The following is a 22,796-nucleotide window of genomic DNA, read 5'->3' as shown; positions in this document are numbered from 1 at the left end:
CCATGCATTTTGGCTTTTGTGGTTTCTTTCAGCCTCCTTGTACTCCTGTGAGGTCTCTGCCCTGGGATCCCACAAACCTCTTGAAGATATTTATCTCTTCCTGGGGCTGTCTGGAGCAGAGATCAAAGTACTTTCTCTAAGGCTCCCCTGAAGTGTCTTGATTCTCCTCTGATACCTTCTTGCTCCAAGTCTGGAGAAATCTACTCGGACTTGAGGGGTGGCAAGCTATAAAGGAGGGGAAGGTCTCGCTTGTAGAGCCTCATGTTTTCTCCTAAATGTTTTGTGTGCTGTAAGGGGTTTCCCTCCGCTAAGAATTTAGGTTTTTCCATTTTCTCTGCTTTAAGCTCCGGAACAGTCCTGAGGGGAAGGGGTCAGGGAGGACAGAGAGCAGGGAAAGTAACATGGGTGTAGAACACCAGTTGTAATTTGCAAAGATTATTCTACCCCCAAAGCAAAAGGAGCAGTTTGTTTTGGATCCAAAACACAAAAATATGCATTTCAAAAACAGCTTTATTGGGGTGCTCTTCATAAAGAATTGCACGTAGTTAATGTGTATGCTTTCATGAGTTTGGACACCTTCGAACACCTGTGATACCATCCCCACAGTCAAGGTGACTGACATAGTCAGCCCCGCCCAAAGTTTTCACGTGTAGCTTTGTTTTTGTTTGCTTTTCTTTTTTTGTGGTAAGAACACTTCACATGAGATCTACCCTCTTAATAAAATCAGAAGGGCCCAATACTGTATTGCTAACTAGAGGCAAGACGTTGCACAGCAGAACTCTAGAACTTGTTAATCTTGCGTAACTGAACCTTTTTACCCATTGAACAACTCTCCATTTTCCACTGCCCCCACCCCCTGACAACCACTATGGTATTCTCTACTTCTATGAGTTTGTCTATTTTAGATATAGATATAAGTGGAATTATAAAGTATTCCATTACATGGAATTATAAAGTATTTAGATAGAGATATAAGTGGAATTATAAATTATGAAGTCTTTCTGTGTCTGGCTTATTTCACTTAACATAATGTCCTCCAGATTCATCCATGTTGTTGCAAATGGCAGGATTTCCTTCCTTTTTATGGTTGCATAATATTTCATGGTGTGTTTATACCACATCTTTCTTATTATTCCACAAATGCTCACCCTGCTCATTTCTGCCTCAAGGGCTTTGTCCTTGTCATTCTCTTTACCAGGCACGTGGCCTCAGCTGGGTCCAAATGGAGTCTTCCTATGTGCCTAGCTGGGGAGAGAGATGGCTTTGGTGAGCAAGCAGCTTGTCTTCTCCACCGTGGCTCTGTGCCAGCCCACCTTCATGACGTCCACCCTTTGTCAACTGAGGTCTGTGGGGTTGGAATGGCCCTGTTTTGTGGGCATAATGTTTGGATACAGTATGAAACTGTTCCACCTTTCTGCACCAGTTACAACATGATTTGTCACTCTTCTCAACAAACTTTGATGAAATAACCATTGGGTATAATGCGCTATACTTGGAAACAAAGATACAAATACAAAGTTGTCACTAGAGTGAAAAAGATTACATTCATCCATCGACTGCATTTTGCAAACATTTATTGAGTCCCCATATTGTGCTCAACGGTCATAGCCCCTGCCACATGAAAAGCCCACGTGGGCCGTATTTCATGATGGATGTGACAGGCTTGGTCTTCATTTACTAGTGTGATCCTGTGTGAATAACTTCACCTCTGACTCTCAGTTTTCTCATCTGTGAAATGGGAATGGTGATAAATTATGATTCAACAATCTTGCACAGAAGGTGCCTGGAGGAATAGCCCTTTCTTGGGTTTTAATAACTGAGCTCTTTCTTCCCTGCCCACTCCACCTCCCTGCTCCTGGCCGCCTTTTTTGTTTTACAGAGACAGGTTTCACTCTGTGGTTCAGGCTGAAGAGAAGTTGCACAATCACAGATCGCTGTAATTTTGAATTTCTGGGTTCAAGTGAACTTCCCACCTCAGCCTCCCAAATAGCTGGGAATAAAGCCAGGTGTCATTGCACCTGGCTAATTTTTAAATTATTTCAGAAATGAGGTCTCTCTATATTGCCCAGGATGGTTTCAAACTCTTGGCCTCAAGCGATCCTCCCACTTCAGCCTCCTGAGTTGCTGGGATTGCAGGCGTGAGCCACTGTGGACAGTTTTCTCTTTTTCCTTTTAAGAGCTCAGACTATCTGTTCAGAAATTCTCACTTTTGAAGCCAAGGTTTGCCAACAATTGGTGCCAAAAAAAAAAAAAAAAAAACAAAGAGAGAGAGAGAGAGAGAAAATAGGTCAGAGTTTAGGCCTCCACAATCTCACTTTACATGAACAAAAAGGAAAATAGTGCCTGAATCCAGGAATGGAGAAGGATTAAACAAATTTTTAATGTGAAGATAATTAGCAAGGAAGAAAAAGGGCAACTTGTTCTCTTTACTATTGACATTTAGACAAGACCGAGCTTGGCAACGAGAAAGGAAGAATTTCACAGAGGCCGAGCTCCGAAGCAGCATGGTTTTCTCCCCTGCTACTTTCCTCTCTTCCCTTTCTTCCGACACTCGTCCCCTTGAGTTTTCTGGGAGGTAGGTGGTATAATGTAAGGGATTTGGGTTTTGATGTCTGAAGGAACCAGATTTGATCTGGGAGGTAGGTGGTATAGTGTAAGGGATTCGGGTTTTGATGTCTGAAGGAACCGGATTTGATCCTTGGCTCTCCCCTTTCCTACGTGTTAAAACTTGGATGGATTTTTCAACTTCTCTGAGCCTCAGTTTCTTCATCTGTAAAATGGAGGTAGGGACACCCCACTCATGGACTGACTGGGCAGTGCATGGGAACCACCTGGCACATAGTAGGTATCCACACGTGATTGTTTCTTCCCCTCCCATTTTTCCTTAGGAATCTAGGCCTGTGCTAATATCATACAGTCAAATTTTTCATTTAAATTTTTCTTAGGTCTTCTTTTTCATGATTTCATTCTCACCTTGACTCCGGAAGCTCATTCCTGCCTCCTCATTTCCAGGTCTTGTTAGCTTCCTTCCCAGGCCCTCGTTCAGGACACTCCACCCCTCTCCTGCCCTACTCCCACCCTGATCTCCTGTCTGCATTCTCTTCCTCTCTCCTCCCCACTGCCCCAAAGCGATCTTCCCAACTGTAAATCTGACCTCACCACACTCCTGCTCAGAAGCTCTCAGAACTTCCCACTGCTCTTGAGATGAGGGCCACTCATCCTGACCTTGCATTTCAGGGCCAACCCTTGCTCAGCAGATTCCCAGTAAACCCCATGCTCCAGCCACAAGGAATGATGTGTCCAATTGCAAACACATCTCCTTGTTTGACCCCCTGGCTCTTTACATGCACAATGTCCTCCCCCACCTGGCTAACTCCTGCTCATCTCTCAAAGCCCAACTCGAGTCTCTCCCGAGGGAAGCCTTCTTGGCCACTGCTGAGACAGAGTTCCTCCCTCATCTTGTTTTGTCTCTATTTTTTCTTATTCAACTGCTGTCACGGCATTAATCTTACTGAATTCCTATCGCCTGTGTGCTTGTCGGTTGTTCTACACCATACAGAGGTTCTGTGGGTGCAGAGGCTGCACCTTGTTATAATTTGTTTATAAATTCATTCTACAGGCATGTGTCTCTTTTGCCAGGGCCCCGGCTGGCACTGACAACTCAGTGGAGAACAAGACAGACAAGGTCTCTGCTTGGAAGGGACTCACACTCTAGCAGGACAGTACAGATAGGCAAACAAATAGATGAAGGAGATACTATCCATTGGTGATGAGTGCTATAGAAAGAAGGAAACCAGCAGGGAGAGAATGCTGGGGGTGTGTGCTGGGTGCATGTTGGGTGGTCTGAGGAGGTCTCTCTATATCTGTCATAGAAGACACTAGAATGCCTGTTGACAGAAAGGAGGAGGGGAAGGACTGATGGGTGTACTTCCTTCTCTTTGATGCATGTGGCCTTGTGACTGTTAGCAAGGTCATAAGTGAGTGCCCCTGGGTTTATGTTTTCCAGAATGGCCATTCTCAGATTGGATTCAAGTCTGAACAAAGCTGACAAATGCTTATCTTTCTCACCACAACCACTGCAATTACCCTACGGGTGGAGAGACCTGGTGAGTAGGTGCCAGAGGGGAGCAAATGTGGGTTCAATATCAGGGGAAGCTCCGGAACAATGAGTGCCATGTGACATCCTCATAATAACAGTAATTATGACAAAAATAACTCTCGCCTTCCCTTTTGCTGCTTTGCCTTTTGCTGTTTCTAAAGTGTATTAGTAGCCAATGCCGTATTTGAGTCTCCGCAGCACTGTGAGATCACGAGCCCTGTCTGTAGGAAGGGCACCTGGAACCCACGGAGTGCAGTGGCTTTCCGGGGTTACACAGCTGAACCCAATATCCAACCCCAGCTTCTCATTCCCAAATCTAGGTTCCGGAAAAGGCTGTCTTGGGAAGTAGTAAGCTCTATCAGCAGATAGGTGAGGAGAGGCTGAGCATCCTGCCTCCCCGGCGAGGAGACACAGGAGACTGCTGTCCCCTCTCAGGTTCTGGACTCCTCATTGTAAGACCATGGGAACAAGACATTTTTAGGTGCACGGGAGGCCTTTCATTTCTTCATTTCCTTGACATCAGCAAGAAAGCCCCACCTTCTTCTCACTGAGAGCTCTGCCAGCCTGCTTGCCAGGTTCGAGGGTGTGTGAAAGCTGGCCCATGCTTTGCTGCGTGAACTTCAAAATCTAACGTGCTGAGCCTCACATGGGTGCCCGAGTCTTTCCCCCATGTTCTGTTGTCCCCACACTGATAAGACCTAGGACAAAGGGCTATAAAAATGATGGAGTTTTCTGGCCGGGCGCGGTCACTCACACCTGTAATCGCAGCACTTTGGGAGACTGAGGTGGGCAGATCACAAGGTCAAGAGATCGAGACCATCCTGGCCAACACGGTGAAACCCTGTTTCTACTAAAAATACAAAAATTAGCCTGGCGTGGTGGCGGGCGCCTGTAGTCCCAGCTACTCAGGAGGCTGAGGCAGCAGAATTGCTTCAACCCGGGAGGCAGAGGTTGTAGTGAGCCGAGATCACACCACTGCACTCTAGTCTGGCCACAGAGCGAGACTCCATCTCAAACAAACAAACAAACAAGATGATGGGGTTTTCAATAACCATTCAAAGGGTCACTATTTGGTTTCCAGGCTCAGACAGGAGAATCACTGGAACCCTGGAGGTAGGGGCTGCAGTGAGCTGAGATGGTGCCAAGCACCACGGCCTGGGCAACAGAGCAAGACTCAATCTCATGGGAAAAAAAAAAAAGAGAGAGAGAGAGAGAGAGAAGAAATAATGGCAATGGCTTTCAGCAATCACAGCATCAGTATCTAGGCTTCTGGTGGCAGATGCAATAAGCTGGTAACACCTTTTTGAGTAGAGGACCAGCCTCTCAAGTTTGGATTTATTTGGAGTCTTTGGAAACAAATAATAAATCCTTTATAATAAATAATAGTAAACAAAATGAAGGCTGATATTTTTTGAAAGTTTAATACATGCCGGGCACTGTGCTAAGTGTTTCCCAGTTACTAATTCTTTTAATCTTTTGAACACCAGTATACATATGTTCTTATGAACTCTGTTTTACAGGTGAGGAGATGGAGGCGTGGTGAGGTGAAGTGATGTGCTCTAGGATACTGTTTAGTCATCTGTTGCTGTGTATTAAATTTACAGCAACTTAGCAACTTACAACAACAAACACTTATTATCTCCTAGTTTCTGTGGGTCAGGAATTGGAGAATGGAATCGCTGGGTGGCTCTGGGCCAGGGGCTGTCATGAGGCTGTCATCAGGATGTTGGCTGGTGCTGCAGGCATCTGGAGGCTTGGTGGAGCTGAAGACCTGCGTCCAGGATGGCTCACTCACACGGCTCCTGGCAAGAGGCCTCAGGGCTTTGCTGTCTGTCGACGGGACCCTCCTCTTGGGCTTGCTTGAGCATCCTCATGACATGGCAGCTGTCTTTCCCCAGAGTGAGTGATCCGAGACAGACAGCCAAGTCAAAGTTTCTGACCTGGTCTTGGGAGTCACGTGCCATCATTTCCACTTTATTCTGTTTGCTAGAAGTGAATCACTAAATCCAGCAGACGCCCAAAGGAAGGAGAACTAAGTTTTAAGTTTTGAAGGAAGTGTTAAAGAATGCATGGACACATTTTAAAACCACTGTAGTCATGGACCTAGTAAGACTCCTTGCTAGGATTCAAATCTAAGTCATCTTGGTCCAGAAGCCTGGGGTCCTCCTGCTGCCTCCACGGGCCACCTTACACCCTCAGCAGTGACGTGACATTGTTGGTCAGTCTCAGGTGTAAACAGGCACCACCTGAGGGTGACTGGAGCATCCAGAATCAGGGATGAGTTGCACCTGACCTAGAACTTAGGATGTGTTTTTACTGGAAAACTGGTGGGTTAGAGAGGGGCCTCAGTGGCTAAGGTTATCAGGTGTCTTTTGCTCACCTGTTGTCAGGGAACACTGAGGAGCACAGTCACTCAGATTGTCAGGAGTGAAGGGTGGGGGGGTCCCAGTGTGTGTGTGTGTGTGTGTGTGTGTGTGTGTGTTTATTGTAGGCAGCAGGCATAGAGACTGTGCAGGACCTTGAAGGCTTTGGTAAGGAGTATGGGTTTCAAACTGCGGGCAGGTGGAGCCATCACAGGGAATGATGAGGGCAGATGCAACCTTTAGACAGGGCTGCAGGGTGGAGAGGGATGGGCGGCTGAGTCTGCGCACCAAGTGGTGGGTGCAGGTCCAGGACACCATGGCCAGGTCTGGTCCTGAGAATGGAGAGGAGGCCTGTGGAGAAGATTGTTGCTGGGATTTGGGATCAAATTGTACTTGAGGTAGACGAGGAAGAGAAGCATCCAGGATGACACCTGCTTCATTAGGTGCTAGTCATGGGTAGCTGCTGGTGCTCTTGTGAGAAGAGGACTTAGAAGGAGAAGGAGCTGGATGGGGGAGGATGAAGAGTACAGCTTTGAGGCTCTTGAGTGAGCTGCCTGGAGTTCATTCATGGGAGAGGACGATGAGCATTTGACTATTTGTGTCTTGAGCTCAGTAGAGTCAGGGCTGGGGAGCAAGGCTGGGAAGGCATTGGTACCATTGTGGACGAGGGAACTGAGCATGGTCTATGGGGAAAGAAAGACTTGAACTTTAAATCTTTTCCAAGTCTCATCTTTCTCAGCTGTAAGTTGGGGATAAACATTATTCTGAAAACCATGAATGTACAATGTATGCAGAGGGCTATAGCATACCACTCAGATCCACTCTAAGTCCCCTCCTCATACCTGAAGGCCCAGATAATTGGGAGGGATGTGGGTCTCCCTAGGGAAGCAGAGGAAGCTAGAACTGGGGGGCTTCCCTCCAGAGTTAGATTCTGGGTGTATCTGATTCTTGCCAAAAACAAGGCCCTGCTCCCACCAGTTCCCAGAGCCTGGCTGTGACTCATTTCTTCTGCCTTTGTTTTGACTGGTGCCTGATGCAGCCTGGCTCTGCAATGATGCAGATGCTGATGCTGTTGCTAGGCAACCGAGCTACAGCACGAATCCTGAGAGGCCTCTGTTCCGCTCACCACCAACCCAGGGCTGCTGACAGTGGTTGACTTGGAACTGGCTGGAAAAATTGGAGAGGTTCTTATGAGAGTCCATGGGCATGTTAGAGCAAGGAGCGCATCTGTGTGTGATGGGGAGAGAAAGGCAGCAATGATAGCAACTTCCACTTACTGGGGGCTTGTTCCGTGCCAGTCACTGCATGGGTTAACACATTTCATTTTGTTTAACATATAACAGCCTCAGGATGCATGTTCTAAACTCTTCCCATTTTACGGACAAGAAACCAGGACTTAGAGAGGAAAGGGGGCTTATCCACGTCCACTTAAACATGAAGTGGTAAGGCTGAGAGGGAACCCTAGGCCTGTCTGATTCCAGGGCTCTGGAGAGCATGAGGAATTTGGCTTTGAATTCTTCCCGGCTCCATCCATTGTCCACTGTAACACGTTCTCTGAAACACAACCAGGGGTTTGTTTGGAAAACATGAAGCACATCATGCTGTGCTCCAGCCATGGCCCACCCTCGGGCATCACACTCCTTCATCTCCATACCCTCACTCCTTCTTTACCGTTTCTCCTTCCTGTTCTCTGAATGTCATGATCTTCTTGCCTCGGAGCAGGTGACTTCCTTGCCTTGACCTTGGTTGTTCTCCCCTTCAGGTTTCAGCTCAGAACTCCCTCATCCCCACAGCCTACCCTCCTACCCTGAAACTGTGGGGTCTTTCTGCTCCCAGGACTCCATCCACCAGCCTCTGCAATTCACAGGGCTCTCCTCTATCAGGCGCTGAGGTTCTATTCTTGCTCACCCCTTTATCTACCCCAACACCTGGCCCAGGACCTGGCACACAGGAGAGGGGAGAGGCCATTTAGTACTTTTTGAATGAATGAGGATCTGAAAAGTGAGTGTTAGAATTCGTGAAGTGAGCCTTCTGGGGTCTTTGATCTTACACTGATTTGGGAGGAAGCAGGTGATTAATATTTTTCTGTCTCTATTCCAGGCCAGACATTTAGCTGAGGATCTAGTGCATGTTATCAAACAAGCACTCCGGCCTTGCAAACAGCCCATTCTGCAGGTGAGGAACCTGAGGCTCAGAGACGGGAAGTGACTTGCCCCAGGTGGCACAGCTTGTGATCATGGTGCCAGGATCCAAGCCCGAGTCCATCTGGTGCCATGGCTCTGCTAGGAAGCCCCAGGTCTCTTTGAAGGGCAGTTAAAATCAAACTGCACAGAAATAAGAGCTCTGACATAGTCACATTTCCACGGTGTTCGCAGAAACCTTCAGTTTGGAGACAACACCTGCCAGAGAATGAAAAGGCCAACTAGGTGAGAGCATGGGCGCAGGGGTGTGTGGAGAACCGTGGGGGAGAGGAGTTATGGGAAAAGCAGGTAGAGTGAGCTGTAGCCCTGCCCAGCATGGGTCTGGCCTCTGCCCAGGACACCAGGAGCCTCTTCCTTCCGCACCATGCTCAGCAGGACCACCGACCCCAAACCAAGCCCCAACCAAAATACGTTGCTCCTTCATAGGTCAGGGAACTGGCACCACTGCCTTCACCTCTGCACCCTCAGCAGGCTGGCCACTCTAACCCTGCACCCCGAGGAGCTGGGCAGGGTGTCTCCGGGCTGAGAGGGGCTGTGGACCCCTGGACTGCAGTGGCTCTTCTCAGGAAGAGGGGCAGGAGACACTTGAAGAAGGAAGTCAGAGATCTCTAAACACAGAGTGGAAGGTGGGCAGGGAGGGCAGGGGCAGGCATTGGGGCAGGGCAGGGCAGCTCAGGGGCAGCTCAGGGGCAGGCAGGGGAGACCACTTCTCCCTCTCCAGGGCAGCAGCAGAGCAACTTCCTCCACCCATGATCTCTGCAGTCTCATGTTCTTTTCACAAAAGCGAGGCTTATGACTTCCACATTACGGAGGACCTGGGGTCTCATTCATTAATTTCTTCATTCATCCAACAGGTTTTATTGAGCACCAGTTCAGCACTAAGCATCTCCACTGGGATGCGTAACTGGCATTGGAACCTCCCCAACCTCTTCCTCTCTCAGTCTTCCCATCTCTCTCGGTAACTCCCTGTCCACCCCTGAGGGCAGCCCTTTGCTATTCTCTTCCACATCTTACACTTCCGTGCCTTCCTACTTCCTCCACTTCTGACATGTGGACAGACTAGATTCACTTCTTCCCAACTCTAATATCCCCTCCCTGGTCTCAGTGGCCCTTCTGTGCCAGGGTGTGAGCATTAGTCTCCTGGTTGGTTCCCTGATCCCCTTCTCCCCTTTATAAATCACACATTGGATCATGTCCAGCTCCCGATGGAAATTTTCCGTGGCTTCCCAGAGGACCTTGAAGGACGTGCTCTTCCTACCCGATACTGCTTACCCGAGATGAATTGCCCTCTGCCAACCTCTCTCCACCCTTGTACCTGTCCCAGGCCCTTTGCTTTTCTGTCCTTTGTGTTCTCCATCTTTGCATGGCCGACATTCATGTCACTCATGTCAGCTCATGTCACTCTCTATGTGGGAGTCATCCCTCTCTTAGTCACTCACTCTCTGTCACATCACCCTATTTTATTGATTGGTAACATTTATTTTCCTGTTTATTATTTCCCTTCCCCATGATAGTATAATCTCTATGAAGGCAGGAATTAGTCCTGTTCATAGCACCCAGAACAATGCCAGGCACTGTGCTGGCAGGGCTGATACACTGCAAACTCCAGGGGGCACAATTCATACCAAAGTCTGTATGAAGGATGCTCTGGAATAGTATAGTGCACAACTTGTGTAACTGTACATGGCAGACCTGAGGATAAAGTTCTGAGCAAGATAGAAACAGTTCCTGACTTCATAGAGGTTTCAAGGGCTTAGCTCAACAATTTGAGCCTTTTATAAGAGTAAGTGCCAGATACTGTCACACGATTCACATTTATTATTCATTCACATTTTTCCTAACAAAAGTCACTATTTTACAGATTATAAAATTTTACATTTTAGAGAATACGAAACTGAGGCTCGAAGCAGTAAAATGATCTGCCTTAAGCTTAACCACCTGATAAGAGGCAGAGCCAGGACACAGACACACTTCAATCTGGAAGCAAAGTCTAGGTCCTCAGAAATGCATGATGCGGAGGGTCCCTGTCCCCTGGAGCCCTCTGTCTTCTTGGGACAAAGACCTAGTATTTATTGTGCACTTACCATGTGCCTATCATGATGACAAACAGTTATGTGTATTTTTTCTTCTCACATTTAAAATGTCACATCAACTGGGGATAGAGACTCAAAGAGGAAAAGAGGCTTCTCCAGAGTCACACATGTGAAGAGTCAGAGCCTGGGATAGGGACCCTAAATCGTCTGAGTCTCAAATTCTTTCATGGCACTTCATGGCACCGACCAGGAATGATGGTAGATAAATGTGGCAGCTTCTGTAATTGAGGAGTGAACTGGATGCTGAGGAAGGGAGAGGAGAATGTTTTGCTCTGTTCAGAGAGGGACAAGAGTCACCAAGAATGGCCTGGAAGCAGAAGCAGGAAGATTTCCCAGCAAGCCAGGGCATCTCAGAGGGTGGCCCTGGAGAAGAGAACTCCATACTTGGCGCCATCATCAGAAGTGGCCCTGGGGTCATAACCCGGGCCTCCTGACCCTTTCCCTAGCCCAGAACCCTGGATGATTTTGACTTCCTTCTGTCCCATCCCGACGACCAATGGAGACATTCCCTAGATGTCGGATAGAATTGAAAGGGAGGGTGATTTTCCAGCAACCTGAGCCCTGTTGAACTTAGACACACTGAAAATTGCTGGTGAACTAAAATAAATGCAAAAATGGACCCAGTTTTTCTAGATACTTCCATCATCTAAATAAAGACCCTGAAATGTCAGTGACTTGAGACAAAGGGGTTACCTGGAAGACTCGGCCTCCAAAGGTCTTAACTGCATGTCAAAATTGCTCTCCTGAGAGATTGTAGGTCTGGTGCTGGGATTTCTCCTCTAATGAGATTTTTAATCACCCCTCCACAGATGCCCCAACTGCCTTCCTCCATCCCTCTCAGCAAATGGCACCATCTTCCCCCTTTTGCTTTTAACCTGGAGCTGGGAGTATTCACGTCTCTCTCATCCAGCATATTCCCCGCATCCACCTAATCACCAAGTTCTGTTAATTCTGTCTCCGCATAAATCCCAGACCTGTGTATGGCCCTCCACTTCCCAGGTGTGCCTACCCACAAGGTTTTTTCCAGCATGAGATGCAGCTGACACACAGCTAGCTGTAATTCCAGGAGGGTGCTTCTGTAAGGGAGCTGTGGGTGTGAGGAGAAGAGAACCACTAGTTGTTTCTGGACTGAGACAAAAGGGTGACATTGGAGCTGAGCCTAGAAGGCTGGCTGAGGAGGTGGTCACAAAGCCTACAAAAGAACTGCTGACCAAGAGCCTCAGAAAGTTCCGGAACGTGCTCCAGGGCTCTGGAAGGGCAGTTTTCCAACGGACCTTTTAGTGTTCAGTTCTACAAACAGAACAGACCCCATCCCAAGTGCCATCTACCCCAACTCAATGTCTTTGCCCTGGGCAGGCAGAGATGGCACAGTCTGAATAAGGCTTGACAAAGGGGAAATGGGGATGAGGGATGCTCCAACTTTTCCATCTGTACAGTGGATGGAATCACTCTCCTCATCAGATCTGAGAGAGGGTTAAGTAGGGTGACGGTTGACTGCAACCTGCCACGGGAGAGGAGGACAGGGAGGGGACAGAGCTAGAACTCAGGCCCAGGGTGTGTGCATAGCAGGCTCTCCCTACCGTGGAGGGTGGGCTTGGGAGCCTGACTGCCGGGACTCGAATCTCCTCCACCATTGACTAGCGGGGCTCTGGAGTGAATTGATTATCCTGATGTGTCCCACCATTTGCCAAGACACATTCAGCAAATTATCAAATGTATTCGTCACCCTAGAGAAAGCAGATGAGTTTGCTCATAGTCAGGGGCTGACTATGTCCAGTGCTGAGGGCATCAAGGCTATCTCAGCACACACCTCATCCAATAGGAGCACCTTGCGGGGAAGCATAACACAGCGTCTGTGAGCCTCAATTTTCTTATCTGTGTAATGGAGATGATGATAAAAATAGAACTCTTCTAGAGTTGTGGTGAGGATAAAATGAGAACATCAGGCCTGGCATGGTGACTCACGCCTGTAATCCCAGCACTCTGGGAGGCTGAGGTGGGTGGATCACGAGGTCAGGAGTTTGAGACCAGCCTGACCAACATGGTGAAACCCCGTCTCTACTAAATATACAAAAATTAGCCGGGCGTGGTGACACGCACCTATCCCAGCTACTCAGGAGGCTGAGGCAGGAGAATCGTTTGCACCCAGGAGGCAGAGGTTGCAGTGAGCAGAAATCGCACCACTGCACTCCAGCCTGGGTGACAGAGCAAGACTCTGTCTCAAAAAAAAAAAAAAAAAAAAAAAAAAGAGAGAGAGAGAGAGAGAGAAAAAAAATTGATGCCAAGTGCTTCCTCCGTAAGAATAACTCAATGCGGGGCGGAGCAAGATGGCCGAATAGGAACAGCTCCAGTCTCCAACTCCCAGCGCGAGCGACACAGAAGACCGGTGATTTCTGCATTTTCAACTGAGGTACTGGGTTCATCTCACTGGGGAGTGCCGGACGATCGGTGCTGGTCAGCTGCTGCAGCCCGACCAGCGAGAGCTGAAGCAGGGCGAGGCATTGCCTCACCTGGGAAGCGCAAGGGGGAAGGGAATCCCTTTTCCTAGCCAGGGGAACTGAGACACACAACACCTGGAAAATCGGGTAACTCCCACCCCAATACAGCGCTTTAAGCAAACAGGCACACCAGGAGATCATATCCCACACCTGGCCGGGAGGGTCCCACACCCACGGAGCCTCCCTCATTGCTAGCACAGCAGTCTGTGATCTACCGGCAAGGCAGCAGCGAGGCTGGGGGAGGGGCGCCCGCCATTGCTGAGGCTTAAGTAGGTAAACAAAGCTGCTGGGAAGCTCGAACTGGGTGGAGCTCACAGCAGCTCAAGGAAACCTGCCTGTCTCTGTAGACTCCACCTCTGAGGACAGGGCACAGTAAACAATAACAAACACAGCCGAAACCTCAGCAGATGCAAACGACTCTGTCTGACAGCTTTGAAGAGAGCAGTGGATCTCCCAACACGGAGGTTGAGATCTGAGAAGGGACAGACTCCCTGCTCAAGTGGGTCCCTGACCCCTGAGTAGCCTAACTGGGAGACATCCCCCACTAGGGGCAGTCTGACACCCCACACCTCACAGGGTGGAGTACACCCCTGAGAGGAAGCTTCCAAAGCAAGAATCAGACAGGTACACTCGCTGTTCAGAAATATTCTATCTTCTGCAGCGTCTGCTGCTGATACCCAGGCAAACAGGGTCTGGAGTGGACCTCAAGCAATCTTCAACAGACCTACAGCTGAGGGTCCTGACTGTTAGAAGGAAAACTATCAAACAGGAAGGACACCTACACCAAAACCCCATCAGTACATCACCATCATCAAAGACCAGAGGCAGACTAACTATCCTAAATATATATGCACCCAATACAGGAGCACCCAGATTCATAAAGCAAGTCCTTAGAGACTTACAAAGAGACTTAGACTCCAATACAATAATAATGGGAGACTTCAACACTCCACTATCAACATTAGACAGATCAACGAGACAGAAAGTTAACAAGGATATCCAGGAATTGAACTCATCTCTGCAGCAAGCAGACCTAATAGACATCTATAGAACTCTCCACCCCAAATCAACAGAATATACATTCTTCTCAGCACCACATCGTACTTACTCCAAAATCGACCACGTAATTGGAAGTAAAGCACTCCTCAGCAAATGTACAAGAACAGAAATTATAACAAACTGTCTCTCAGACCACAGTGCAATCAAACTAGAACTCAGGACTAAGAAACTCAATCAAAACCGCTCAACTACATGGAAACTGAACAATCCGCTCAGTTTTTTGACTACTGGGTACATAACGAAATGAAGGCAGAAATAAAGATGTTCTTTGAAACCAATGAGAACAAAGATACAACATACCAGAATCTCTGGGACACATTTAAAGCAGTGTGTAGAGGGAAATTTATAGCACTAAATGCCCACAAGAGAAAGCAGGAAAGATCTAAAATTGACACTCTAACATCGCAATTAAAAGAACTAGAGAAGCAAGAGCAAACACATTCGAAAGCTAGCAGAAGGCAAGAAATAACTAAGATCAGAGCAGAACTGAAGGAGATAGAGACACAAAAAACTCTCCAAAAAATCAATGAATCCAGGAGTTGGTTTTTTGAAAAGATCAACAAAATTGACAGACCACTAGCAAGACTAATAAAGAAGAAAAGAGAGAAGAATCAAATCGACGCAATTAAAAATGATAAAGGGGATATCACCACCGACCCCATAGAAATACAAACTACCATCAGAGAATACTATAAACACCTCTACGCAAATAAACTGGAAAATCTAGAAGAAATGGATAATTTCCTGGACACTTACACTCTTCCAAGACTAAACCAGGAAGAAGTTGAATCCCTGAATAGACCAATAGCAGGCTCTGAAATTGAGGCAATAATTAATAGCCTACCAACCAAAAAAAGTCCAGGACCAGATGGATTCACAGCTGAATTCTACCAGAGGTACAAGGAGGAGTTGGTACCATTCCTTCTGAAACTATTCCAATCAATAGAAAAAGAGGGAATCCTCCCTAACTCATTTTATGAGGCCAACATCATCCTGATACCAAAGCCTGGCAGAGACACAACAAAAAAAGAGAATTTTAGACCAATATCCCTGATGAACATCGATGCAAAAATCCTCAATAAAATACTGGCAAACCGGATTCAGCAACACATCAAAAAGCTTATCCACCATGATCAAGTGGGCTTCATCCCTGGGATGCAAGGCTGGTTCAACATTCGCAAATCAATAAACATAATCCAGCATATAAACAGAACCAAAGACAAGAACCACATGATTATCTCAATAGATGCAGAAAAGGCTTTTGACAAAATTCAACAGCCCTTCATGCTAAAAACGCTCAATAAATTCGGTATTGATGGAACGTACCTCAAAATAATAAGAGCTATTTGTGACAAACCCACAGCCAATATCATACTGAATGGGCAAAAACTGGAAAAATTCCCTTTGAAAACTGGCACAAGACAGGGATGCCCTCTCTCACCACTCCTGTTCAACATAGTGTTGGAAGTTCTGGCTAGGGAAATTAGGCAAGAGAAAGAAATCAAGGGTATTCAGTTAGGAAAAGAAGAAGTCAAATTGTCCCTGTTTGCAGATGACATGATTGTATATTTAGAAAACCCCATTGTCTCAGCCCAAAATCTCCTTAAGCTGATAAGCAACTTCAGCAAAGTCTCAGGATACAAAATTAATGTGCAAAAATCACAAGCATTCTTATACACCAGTAACAGACAAAGAGAGCCAAATCAGGAATGAACTTCCATTCACAATTGCTTCAAAGAGAATAAAATACCTAGGAATCCAACTTACAAGGGATGTAAAGGACCTCTTCAAGGAGAACTACAAACCACTGCTCAGTGAAATAAAAGAGGACACAAACAAATGGAAGAACATACCATGCTCATGGATAGGAAGAATCAATATCGTGAAAATGGCCATACTGCCCAAGGTAATTTATAGATTCAATGCCATCCCCATCAAGCTACCAATGAGTTTCTTCACAGAATTGGAAAAAACTGCTTTAAAGTTCATATGGAACCAAAAAAGAGCCCGCATCTCCAAGACAATCCTAAGTCAAAAGAACAAAGCTGGAGGCATCACGCTACCTGACTTCAAACTATACTACAAGGCTACAGTAACCAAAACAGCATGGTACTGGTACCAAAACAGAGATATAGACCAATGGAACAGAACAGAGTCCTCAGAAATAATACCACACATCTACAGCCATCTGATCTTTGACAAACCTGAGAGAAACAAGAAATGGGGAAAGGATTCCCTATTTAATAAATGGTGCTGGGAAAATTGGCTAGCCATAAGTAGAAAGCTGAAACTGGATCCTTTCCTTACTCCTTATACGAAAATTAATTCAAGATGGATTAGAGACTTAAATGTTAGACCTAATACCATAAAAATCCTAGAGGAAAACCTAGGTAGTACCATTCAGGACATAGGCATGAGCAAAGACTTCATGTCTAAAACACCAAAAGCAACAGCAGCAAAAGCCAAAATTGACAAATGGGATCTCATTAAACTAAAGAGCTTCTGCACAGCAAAAGAAACTACCATCAGAGTGAACAGGCAACCTACAGAATGGGAGAAAATTTTTGTAATCTACTCATCTGACAAAGGGCTAATATCCAGAACCTACAAAGAACTCAAACAAATTTACAAGAAAAAAACAAACAACCCCATCAAAAAGTGGGCAAAGGATATGAACAGACATTTCTCAAAAGAAGACATTCATACAGCCAACAGACACATGAAAAAATGCTCATCATCACTGGCCATCAGAGAAATGCAAATCAAAACCACAATGAGATACCATCTCACACCAGTTAGAATGGCAATCATTAAAAAGTCAGGAAACAACAGATGCTGGAGAGGATGTGGAGAAATAGGAACGCTTTTACACTGTTGGTGGGATTGTAAACTAGTTCAACCATTATGGAAAACAGTATGGCGATTCCTCAAGGATCTAGAACTAGATGTACCATATGACCCAGCTATCCCATTACTGGGTATATACCCAAAGGATTATAAATTATGCTGCTATAAAGACACATGAACACGTATGTTTATTGCAGCACTATTCACAATAGCAAAGACTTGGAATCAACCCAAATGTCCATCAGTGACAGATTGGATTAAGAAAATGTGGCATATATACACCATGGAATACTATGCAGCCATCAAAAAGGATGAGTTTGTGTCCTTCGTAGGGACATGGATGCAGCTGGAAACCATCATTCTTTGCAAACTATCACAAGAACAGAAAACCAAACACCGCATGTTCTCACTCATAGGTGGGAACTGAACAATGAGATCACTTGGACTCAGGAAGGGGAACATCACACACCGGGGCCTATCATGGGGAGGGGGGAGGGGGGGGGGGGAGGGATTGCATTGGGAGTTATACCTGATGTAAATGACGAGTTGATGGGTGCAGCACACCAACATGGCACAAGTATACATATGTAACAAACCTGCACGTTATGCACATGTACCCTACAACTTAAAGTATAATAATAATAATAATAAATAAATTAAAAAAAAAAAAGAATAACTCAATGCACATTCACTATTCTTGTCTATTCTCTCCCCTTGCTTTGCAACTGAAACCAGTCTGTTTCCTGCCCTGTTCTGCCTTCAGTCAGCTGCTGACTCCCAAGAGTACCTCACCAAATGTCCCAGGCTTTCTCTGTTTAGGGGAATGACAAAATGTGACTTCTGGTTCATGCATCCGTGTCTGGCAAGGCTGACAGATTCTGAGCCCAGTCAACTCCAGGGGCCCTCACCAAGTTGCATTTCTGGTCTGGCCAAGCTGAGGCATAGCTCTTGACTATGGTGGTTATACCAAGCATGGAGGGAGATACACACATGCACCCACATACACGTGTGTACACACACACACACGGGAATGGGAGAGAGAAATACACACATGCTTACATACGGTGGGGAGAGAGAAAAGTGAGATTAGCCGGGTGCGGTGGCTCACGCCTGTAATCCCAGCACTTTGGGAGGCCAAGGCGGGTGGATTACCTGAGGTCGGGAGTTCAAGACCAGCCTGACCAACATGGAGAAACCCCGTCTCTACTAAAAATACAAAAATTAGCCAGGCATGGTGGCGCATGCCTGTAATCCCAGCTACTTGAGAGGCTGAGGCATGAGAATCGCTTGAACCCAGGAGATGGAGGTTGCAGTGAGCTGAGATCGTACCATTGCATTCCAGCCTGGGAAAAAAGAGTGAAACTACATCTCAAAAAAAAAAAAAGTGAAATTATTTACTAAGTGGTAGACTCTGTACATGATCTTACTTGATTCTTACAATAATCATGTGGGGTTGCTACTATTATTAACACTGTTTTAATAACAGATGTGGAAGCTGAAACTGCCTAGGGAAAACTACTTGCCTTTAATCACACAGGTGCCAAGAGACAAAGAGAGTTCACACCCACATCTGTGTGGCTTCTGAATTGCGTGGTTATCCATTCATCTATCCATATGTCCATCTATCCATCCACCCTTCCATCCATCCATCCATCCATCCTCCATCCATCCAACATTAACCAAAGCCATGCCAGTGCCCATAAACCCTTGGTGAAGGGGCCTCTGTTTCTCTCTCACCTTCTTCACTCGCCCCTTTCCTCCTTGGGCTAAAGCTGCCCAGCTTCTTTCTGGTTCCTCCAAGGGGTCCCTCAATTCCCTGTCTCAGAGACTTCATCTAGGCTGTACTGTCTGCCGGAAGTACACTTCACCTGGCCGACACCTTCTCCTATTTCAGGTTCCAGCTTCCGTGTCCACTCTCAGAGAGGGCACCCCGATTACCCTTTCTAAAGTAGGTTCTTTCTCATTATTTCTATCACTGAATCAGGTTAACTTTCTTCCCAGCTATTGTCACAGCAGCAATTACATTTAACAATTTAATATTCAGTAATAACAATATGAGTGAACACTTATTGAGTGCTTGCTGTGTGTCAGACACTGTTCTGTTGCTGCATGAAAACCTCATAACCCGATGGTTATTATCATCTCCATTTTATAGAGGAAGAAATGAGGCTCTGAGAACTTACCTTTATTCATTTGTTTACGTGATTATTCTTCTTCTTTCCAGCTATGCTGTAATCTTCATGAAGGCACAGCTGTTGACTAGCCCACAATAGGTGCAGATCACATATTTGTTGAAAGAATGAATTCCAGACTCTGTGGGAGAGTTGGAGAAAATGAGACATGACAGGCTTAGGAAGAGAGACAAATGGTTCAGAACTACACAGCAGTACTGTAAAAGGAATCTGTATAATATATCAGTGGAGTCCAGAGAGGGAAAGATTCACGATGTTGGGAGGAGCTTGGAGGGCTTTACAGAAGGCACAAAATTTGAGCTGGATTACAAAAAAACTTCAGTGAGTTATAATTTATGTATAATACATTGCATCCATTAAAAAATGTAAAATTCAATGAGTTTTGACAGAAGTATACAGCCATGAATATAATACAGTAACAGTCACCTGTTTTAGTACACAGTTCTGCAAATTTTAGCAAATGTATATAATTATATAATGCTGCTAAGGTTATCAAGATAGATAATCAAGATGTAGAACAGTTCCATTAATCACTCCTCAAATTCCTCCATCCTTCTTGTAGTCAATCTGTGTCCCACCCTCAGCTCCTGGAAACTATGAATGTATTTTCTATCCTTACAGGTTTTGTATTTTCCAGGATACCATGTAAATGGAATTATACAGTATATAGCCTTATGAGTCTCGCTCCTTTCAGTTAGCATTATGAATTTAAGATTCATTCATGCTGTGGAATCTCAACCATCTATCAATAGTTGGCTGTTTTTTATTTCTGAGTAATATTTCACTGTATGACATCTCAGAGTTTGTTCATTCGCTCACCAGTTGAAGAATGTTTAGAGTTGTAGGGAGGCAGAGGTTGCAGTGAGCCGAGATCATGCCATTGAGCTCCAGCCTGGGCAACAAGAGCGAAACTCTGTCTCAAAATAAATAAATAAATAAATAATAAAATAAAATGAAATTAAAATTTAAAAAAAGAATATTTAAGGTTGTATCTAGATTTTGTTGATTGCAAATAAAGCCACTAAGACATTTACACACACATTTCATTTCACTTATGTAAATACCGAGAAATAAATTGACTGGGTCCTGTGATGAGTGTATGTTTCATTTTATAGGAAGCTACCAACCTATTTTCACAGCGACTGTGCCATTTCACATTCTTATAGTAGTATATAAGAGTTCCAGTTGTTCCCCATCCACACCAATATTTAGTATTATTGTAAGTTCACAAAATTTTTAATGTTATTCATTCTAATAGGTGTGTGGTGGTATCTCATTTTGGCTTTAATTTGCATTTCCCTTATGTAAATTCTTATATGCTTTTTCTTGGATTATTTGTTTTCTTATTATTGAATTTTGAGAGTTGTTTAGATATTCTGAATACAAGTTCCTAATCAGATATGTGATTTGCAAATAATTTCTTCCAGTCTGTGGCTTGTCTTTTAATTCTTTTAATAGTTTTAAAGAGTAGTAGAAGTATCTATCTTCAAATATTATGTTGCTCAATATTAAATTGTTTGTAGTAGAAGGACCTTACTACAGTATACTGCCAATTCTTCTCCCCCATCCTTTGTGCTACTGTTGCCGTAAATTTTACTTTTATACGTATTATAAACACACAATACATTGCTACTCTTGTTGCTCTAGTCAGTTGTCATTTGAGGCAGGTAATATTAAAAAAAAACCCTAAGTTTTGTATTTCACTTTGCTTCTACTTCCAGTGTTTGTTTGTTTTGTTTTGCTGCAGCTCCAAGTTTCTGTCTGGTATCATATTTCTTCTGCCTGATGAAGTTCTTTTAATTCTCTTTTGGTAATGTAAGTCACCCAGCTGTGAGTTCTGTCTCCTTTTGTTTGTCTGAAAACCCTTATTTCTCTTTCATTTTTGAAAAACATATTTGCTGGGTATAAAATTTTGTGTTGACAGTATTTTTATTTCAGCTCTTTTAAACACCACTCCATTATCTTCTGGATTGCGTGGTTTCTTTCTTTTTTTCTCTTTTTTTAACAAGGGTAGTTGATAAGCTATCTTCTTTGCATATAACTTAACATCTTTTTTTAACAATTTATTTATTTTTTATTATACTTTAAGGCTCAAAATAAAGGGATGGAGGAAGATCTACCAAGCAAATGGAGAACAAAACAAAACAAAAAGCAGGGGTTGCAATCCTAGTCTCTGATAAAACAGACTTTGAAACAACAAAGACCAAAAGAGACAAAGAAGGCCATTAAATCATGGTAAAGGGGTCAATTCAACAAGAAGAGCTAACTATCCTAAATATATATGCACTCAATACACGAGCACCCAGATTAATAAAGTAGGTCCTTAGAGACTTACAAAGAGACTTGGACTCCCACACAATAATAATGGGAGATTTTAACACCCCACTGTCAACATTAGACAGACCAACAAGACAGAAAGTTAACAAGGATATCCAGGAATTGAACTCAGTTCTGTACCAAGGGGACCTAATAGACATCTACAGAACTCTCCAACCCAAATCAACAGAATATACATTCTTCTCAGCACCACATGGCACTTATTCCAAAATTGACCACATAGTTGGAAGTAAAGCACTCCTCAGCAAATGTAAAAGAACAGAAATTATAACAAAGCATCTCTCAGACCACAGTGCAATCAAACTAGAACTCAGGATTAAGAAACTCACTCAAAACCACTCAACTACATGGAAACTGAACAACCTGCTCCTGAATGACTACTGGGTACGTAACGAAATGAAGGCAGAAATAAAGATGTTCTTTGAAACCAATGAGAACAGAGATACAACATACCAGAATCTCTGGGACACATTTAAAGTAGTGTGTAGAGGGAAATTTATAGCACTAAATGCCCACAAGAGAAAGCAGGAAAGATCTAAAATGGACACCTTAACATCACAATTAAAGAACTAGAGAAGCAAGAGCAAACACATTCAAAAGCTAGCAGAAGGCAAGAAATAACTAAAATCAGAGCAGAACTGAAGGAGGTAGAGACACAAAAAAAACCCTTCAAAAATTCAATGAATCCAGGAGCTGGTTTTTTGGAAAGATCAACAAAATTGATAGACTGCTAGCAAGACTAATAAAGAAGAAAAGAGAGAAGAATCAAATAGATACAATAAAAAATGATAAAGGGGATATCACCACTGATCCCACAGAAATACAAACTACCCTCAGAGAATACTATAAACACCTCTACACAAATAAACTAGAAAACCTAGAAGAAATGGATAAATTCCTGGACACATACACTCTCCCAAGACTAAACCAGGAAGAAGTTGAATCCCTGAATAGACCAGTAACAGGCTCTGAAATTGAGGCAAAAATTTATAGCCTACCAACCAAAAAAAAGTCCAGCACCAGACGGATACACAGCCGAATTCTACCAGAGGTACAAGGAGGAGCTGGTACCATTCTTTCTGAAACTATTCCAATCAATAGAAAAAG

The 22,796-nt window shown here is 44.7% G+C and overlaps 1 long non-coding RNA gene across 1 annotated transcript; it reads left to right on the top strand.

Annotated features, from left to right (window-relative positions):
- The first annotated feature begins 4,009 nt into the window (after positions 1 to 4,009).
- On the top strand, positions 4,010 to 21,929 carry LOC105480904 (uncharacterized). The gene is made up of 3 exons (XR_003017841.2): positions 4,010 to 4,106; positions 8,563 to 8,637; positions 21,442 to 21,929. It is a non-coding gene; the product is annotated as an uncharacterized lncRNA (long non-coding RNA).
- Positions 21,930 to 22,796: the final 867 nt, after the last annotated feature.

The sequence above is a fragment of the Macaca nemestrina genome, chromosome 6 (assembly GCF_043159975.1).
Source record: "Macaca nemestrina isolate mMacNem1 chromosome 6, mMacNem.hap1, whole genome shotgun sequence".
Lineage (NCBI taxonomy): Eukaryota > Metazoa > Chordata > Mammalia > Primates > Cercopithecidae > Macaca > Macaca nemestrina.
Note: the sequence above shows the minus strand (reverse complement) of the source record. Positions and strands in the feature narration are given on the sequence as shown.